Source organism: Aquila chrysaetos, chromosome 4 (genome assembly GCF_900496995.4).
Source record: "Aquila chrysaetos chrysaetos chromosome 4, bAquChr1.4, whole genome shotgun sequence".
Lineage (NCBI taxonomy): Eukaryota > Metazoa > Chordata > Aves > Accipitriformes > Accipitridae > Aquila > Aquila chrysaetos.
In genome coordinates this window covers 112,741-119,207 of record NC_044007.1, presented here as the reverse complement: position 1 = coordinate 119,207, position 6,467 = coordinate 112,741, and the positions used below count along the sequence as shown (strand labels likewise).

Here is a 6,467-nt window from a genome sequence, read left to right as displayed (position 1 = left end):
CTGTCTGATGGAGCACTACCAAAGTAGGAACAGAGTTGCTAAAATTCCATACTAGCTTCTGTATCTATTCTTCTTTCATTTAAATTTATAATATCCCTTTTTATTCTCCATCACGTGCTGAATTTTCTGTGCTAGAAAAAAATTAAATAGAGCTTCTATTCAAAATACAATGCATCTTTTAGAAGTTTTCCTGAGTAACAATTTAGCAGCCTGCTGACACAACCAGAAATGTCACAGTTTTCAGACATGACTGTCTCCAAACTGAAAATGTATAAAAGCCTAGAATTCTAAAAGTATTTGAGGATTTCTATTCTATGCCTGATGCGTTCTGCCCCTCACATTATAGTCCAAGTCATACTTCTGTTCCCACAGAATCCAGTCAAAGTCTATGAAATTGTGAAAACGTGGTCTCACACTCTGTATTTCACTTCCCCTTGTTAACTGTATTTGGGACCAAATGACCTGCAAGCTTTTGCGTTCTCCAGATATTACACCACCAGGTGCCTCAAGCAGAGAACAAGACCCATGTGTTGTCAACAGAAGAGAATGAATTAGGTGAAACACATTCACAGACTCCTAGGGAGAAAGACATACTCCAGCCTAGGGAGGAAAATAAAAGGCTACCAAGGTCCCCACTCTAAGGAAAACCCCTTTCAAGTCCCAAATCTAGTGATCAGTTTAAGAGTGAGCATTTTACTAAAATGTACTATCCAAGCCTCTGAGAATATGGCTTTCCTACAGCACTTCAGAGGTGTATGTTCATATATGACCTATCTTTGAGGTATGGAAATGCAAAAGCAAAACAACCCAAGGCAAGACCTATCTCATCGTGCAAGGAAAAAATGGTCTGAAAGACTTCCAGCAGTTTAAGTAACTTAAATACATCAGGTAAGAATCCATAGCTTTAATTTACCTGGTACACCACCTGAGCAAAGAGACAAAAAAAAAAAAAAAAAAGCCCCTTCCCAGTGTAAGTGGGACCTTGAGCATGGAGCCAGAAAGAAAGATCAGGGGACAAGAGGTCACAGTACAGACTGCTGAGTCATGTGAAAAGGGATAGCATACATATTTAATCACATTCATACATTTTTAAGAAGTTGCAACGTATTTGCATTCTTAGCACTGTCTGTCATATTAACTGAACATCATTTTATTTTCTCTAAGCAGTCTACAGCTCAGAAGAGAAGGTCACCTGCTCTGTTATTCTGGCAGTACAGTGTTCCTACATTCCCCTCCCAAAGGAATGCGGCCTAATACTACATTAAAACAGAGCCTGCAGTTTTATACCAGCCACACAGCTAATCGTCTCTAGTAGTTTGGGGTTTGCTTCCCTTTATTCATAGGACTTTAAGAATGGAATGGAGTCATTTGGAGTGCTTTTACTTCAACTTTCTTAGAGATGGAGGAATAGTTAAAGTAAGGGCCTATAACTAAGGAATCTTGTGTTCAAGTTTCTGCTCCATTGCAGATTTACTGGGCAAAACTTCAGACAAATCATTTCTTTTCATTAGCAAGTTTTCTAAGACATGTAAAAATTCCCTTTTTTTTAGTGAGATGTTCTGGCAGAATTCTATTCTATTACGAAGTACTCAGCTATGCTGCTAATATTGCCCTACTAAATCCACTGACAATCCTTTTGCCTATGGAATCATTGACAATTCCTGTTTTTTCACAGGAAAGCTGAAAAGTCTGTTTTGTATGCCTTACTAATACACACATTCATGTTTTCATGTACTTTCTTTGCAATTACCTCACTGAATAGTACAAAAGGATTCAGTACTTCCATGATGCTCAGTACATCTTAGTTCTCTTTTCCCTAATAAGCAGAAATTACTAATTCTTTTTAGCTTCTGCTGTTACTTGTCAGCACCAATACTCTTGTGACATTTGTTCCAATGAATTTTAAAACTGTTTTCACAAACATTTTTCATTGTTCCTGATGATAACCAACATTGGCATTCAGAACACAAATCTCCAAGACAGCTACAAAATTGCACCACTTGCACATACATATTCTTTCTCTTTAGGAAAAAAAAAAAAAGGAAACAACTGGTGCATACTGCCAAAGCTAAAATGACTGGTTACTGACCTTATCTGCTGTAGCACCATTCCCGAAGAAAGAAAATCCATTCTCCAACTTACTCCCAAAGCAGGCCAACATGTAGGAGCAAGTCATTGAAAAACATTCTCTACCAATACATCTTCCAGCTATCCCACCTCAGCACCATCTATTTTAGTGATTTTTCAGCTGGGTTGGGTTTTTTTCCCAGATTTTTTTTTTTTTTTTTCATTATTAAAGCTAGTTTTCAGCTTTATGAGTAGCAGCTTTTCTGATGCTTTCCTGACATTCATTTTCCTGAAAGTAAATACAGGTCAACAGCTTTATTACTCTTTTCCTTGTAAGCCACATGTAACACCTGCCTTAAAGACCTCATGGTCCAATGGCACAGCTCTGCAAATGTGTGCAGTCACAGTGAGGACAGTAACTGTATTAATGTACGCTTCTCAATAAGGCCTTAAATGAGCACTTCAAGAAAGACTACATTATCCAGAGGTAAGACTGAGAACAAAAATTAGAGACAAATTTAAAGGAACATCACAAAAAGGAAGGAAGCATAGGTAAAATGTCACAATTTTAATTCAGAACTTAAAATCAGGTACTAATCTGCATAGGGGCACACACTAAGGGGTTTAACTTAAGAGCGCAGGAACAGGCAATTCCAAAGTGTTGGAAGTCAAGGAAGTGGGGCAGAAGGCCGGCCTGGCTGAGCAGGGATCTTCTTCCAGAACTCAGGCAGAAAAGGAAAGCGTATGAACATTGGAAGCAAGGACGGGTGACATGGGCAGACTACAGAGATGCTGTTCGCCACTGCAGGGAGAAAATCTGTGCGGCCAAAGCTTGACTAGAATTCAAGGTGGCAAGTACTGTAAAGGACAAGAAAAAGGGTTTTTAAAATACGTTAACAGCAAAAGGAGGATCAGAGGTAACATTGGTCTGTTACTTGATGAGGTCGGTCACCTCACAAACAGGGATGCAAACAAAGCAGAGATGTTCAATGGCTTCTTCGCCTCCATCTTCAACACTGATGATGGGCCCTGGGACCCCCGGAGCCTTGTGTTGGAAGACAGTGACTGGAGGAACGATAAACTCCCAGCCGACCCTGAACTTGTTTGCAACTTGCTGCTCCAGCTGCACATGCATGTCTATGGGGCCCAATGGGATTCCTCCCAGGGTACTGAAAGAGCAGGCTGATGTTATCGTGGGACCCCGCTCCATTATTTTTCAACGGTCTTGGGAGTCTGGAGACAAAATTGTCCCAATTTTCACGAAGGGTAAGAAGGAAGACCCCAGTAATTACAAGCCTGTGAGTCTCACTTCAGTGCCTGGTAAAATTATGGAGGTGGTCATTCTGGGAGTTATTGAAAAACACTTGAGAGGCAATGCAGTCATAGCCAACATGTGTTCATGAGGGGAATGTCCTGTTTAACTAACTTAATTTCCTTTCATGACAAGGTCACCCAACTAGTTGACCAAGGGAAGCCAGTAGATGTGGGTTTTTTTGGATTTTAGCAAAGCTTTTGCTATTGGTTCTCACAGCATCCTTCTGGACAACATGTCCCGCATACAGCTAGATAAGTCCGTAATACGTTGGGTGAGCAATTGGCTGATGGGTTGGGCTCAAAGAGTTACAGTAAATGGAGTTACATCAGGCTGGCGGCCAGTCACCAGTGCGGTTCCCCAGGGCTCAATTTTAGGGCCAGTGCTCTTTAATGTCTTTATGATTTGGATGCAGGAATCAAATGTACATTAAAGGTTTGCCAATGATAACTAAATTAGGAGGAGCTGTGGACTCCCTCAAGGGTAAAGAAGCCTTACGGAGATATCTGGATAGACTAGAGAGCTAGGCAATCACCAGCCATATGTAATTTAACAAGAGCAAGTGCTGGATTCTGCACCTGGGACTGGGTAATCCTGGTTATGCATAGAAACTGGGGGACAACAGGCTGGAGAGCAGCCCAGCGGAAAGAGATCTGAGGATGTGGGTTGATGGCAAGGTGACTGTGAGTCAACCGTGTGCCCTGGCAGCCAGAAGGGCCGTGTCCTGGGGTGCATCAAGCACAGCATCGCTAGCTGGTCAAGGGAGGTGCTTGTCCCACTCTAGACTGCACTGGTGTGGCCCCACCTCGAGCACTGTGTGCAGTTTTGGGCACCTCAATATAAGAAGGACATCAAACTACTGGACTGTGTCCAGAGGAGGGCGACCAAGATGATGAAAGGCCTCGAGGGCAGGACTTACCAGGGGCAGCTGTCACTTGGCTTGTTTTTGAGACGGTTGAGGGGGGACCTCATCGAAGTCTACACCTCCCTCAAGGGGGGCAGCGGAGGGGGAGGTGCTGATCTCCTCTCCCTGGCAACCAGTGATAGGACACGAGGGAATGGCATGAAGCCACGTCAGGGGAAGTTCAAATCGGACGCCAGGTAAAGGTTCTTCACCGAGAGGGTGGTCGGTTACTGAACAGGCTCCCCAGGGAAGTGGTCACCGCACCAAGCCTGCCAGAGTTCAAGGAGTGTCCGGATGATGCTCTTAGTCGTATGGATTAGTTTTAGGTAGTCCTGCGAGGAGCAGGGAGTTGGACTTGATGATCCTGAATGGGTCCCTTCCAACTCGACATGTTCTATGATTCCGTGAACTGACTGCCCTCTGATACAGCGAGTACCGTACTGCTGATTCAGCTTTTTCAAAAGATCCAAGTCCTTGGCTCCAGAAGGGCACGAAGCTATTCGTATGCTGACGCCATCAAGTCTTCGAGTGGAGGCTCAAACTGCCCGCACGCAGCATCCCACCTCTCCACTAACGCCGAACGGGGAGGGGGGCGGGCAGGGGCACAGGGCGGCTTCATGTCCCCCGCCCGGCCGGGCACCGCCGTTGCGTCGCGGGTCATCGGCTCCGCACCACGAACCCGCTCCCGGCCGCCACAGCCAGGCTGGGACACGTGGACCGCGGACTCGAGAGCGGGCAGGAGACGCCGGAGCCGGACCGTGACCGGCCCCAGCGGCGAGGGTCGGGTCGGGTCGGAGCCGCCCCGCAACGCAACCACAGCCCGGAGGCGCCCGCCGCTCTTACGGGGAACGGGGAACGGCTTCCGGCTGCGGCGCGACGCCGTCAGGTGATGCCGTCAGGTGACGCCGTCAGGTGACACGACAGGGCCGCCCCGCCCGCCGCGTCCCCGCGTCCTCGGCTGCGCTCCGCTCCGCTCCCCTCCGCTCCCCTGCCCGTCCCGCCAGCGGGGCCTGGGGTCCTTGCCGCGCAGGGACAGCGTTTGCTTTCAGCGAGGTTGGACTTGGTGCTGGCAGTTCCGAAGGGAGCAGAACCGAGGGGCGAGGAAGGGCTGCGAGCGTGGCACGTTCGTGCTCAGCCGCCGAGTCCCGGTAGCGTCGGCGTGTCGGAACTCAGTGCAAGTTACGTCTCTGTGAAGGACAAAGGCACATCTGCAATAAAGGTACGGTATTCCTCGAAGCTTACTGAAAAATCTGAGGGGAGTGTTCACGGGAAAAAAGGGAGCTTGAGTTAATAAGCTCGCGGGGTGGAGAACTGAGTGTTGGTATGCACCGAGACTCCTAGGAACAGGTCTGCAACAGACCCGATGAGATACACAATTGGAAACTGGACAATTTCAGACAATAAAAAGGTGCAGTTCTTGAACTACAGAAACTATTTACGTGCGGTTTTGCTGACTTTTCACTTATTTAATTACTTTAAACCAACATTCTTTTAAAATGGGCATCCACTGCTAAGTGATGCTGTTTCTCTCATCTTTTCAGGGACGACAGAAGAGACGCTCAGTACACCTCCTGACTTTAAAATCTGTTCGTCTTCTCTACATGCTACAATATTGGTTTGTATAAATAACGGCTAGATTAGAAATTTAAATGCAACTTTTGAAACTGAAGATAGAGACTCTGCCAAATGGAGTGATGAGCTCTGGGCAGCAGAGATCTGTTCCTCCTGCCTTTTTCGTGTGGGGAGAGAGACTTTTAACTGGCCAGGTCAAGCAGATATGTGTTTTCTCTTAATCAGATCATACTGGATGTTCAGCCACACTGAACTTGAATGCCTCCTTCTCTGCACTTGGGATTTACCAGTCTAGTCACGGGTTAAGGCCAAGTTATCTGATCACAGGAACCTTCATTCCTTAGGTCACCTCCTGCATTTTTCCCCAGAAGGAAAGGATGGCAGTAGTAGCTGAACACTCTGGTAAGGGAAAAAAAACCAAAAAACACCACAATAAAAAAACACCCATGCTGGTACCCAAAAGTGTTGCTATACAAAAGATACTGACAATAGCGATTTTTCCTCTTTTATTCCCCATCTAGCCCATTAATTTAAGGCAGTTTTCATTAAAAAAACCAAACTATTTATAAGCATAATAATGAAACTATGCAAGACTACATTTATGTTCCCACT

General features: G+C 45.8%; 2 long non-coding RNA genes across 2 annotated transcripts; one reads left to right on the top strand and one right to left on the bottom strand.

Annotated features, from left to right (window-relative positions):
- Window positions 1–2,367: 2,367 nt before the first annotated feature.
- Window positions 2,368–5,136, bottom strand: LOC115340645. The gene is made up of 2 exons (XR_003923118.2): window positions 4,299–5,136; window positions 2,368–2,925 (listed from the first exon to the last, which is right to left on the bottom strand). It is a non-coding gene; the product is annotated as an uncharacterized LOC115340645 (long non-coding RNA).
- A 92-nt stretch (window positions 5,137–5,228) lies between these two features.
- Window positions 5,229–6,261, top strand: LOC115340644. The gene is made up of 2 exons (XR_003923117.2): window positions 5,229–5,502; window positions 5,825–6,261. It is a non-coding gene; the product is annotated as an uncharacterized LOC115340644 (long non-coding RNA).
- The last annotated feature ends 206 nt before the right edge of the window (window positions 6,262–6,467 follow it).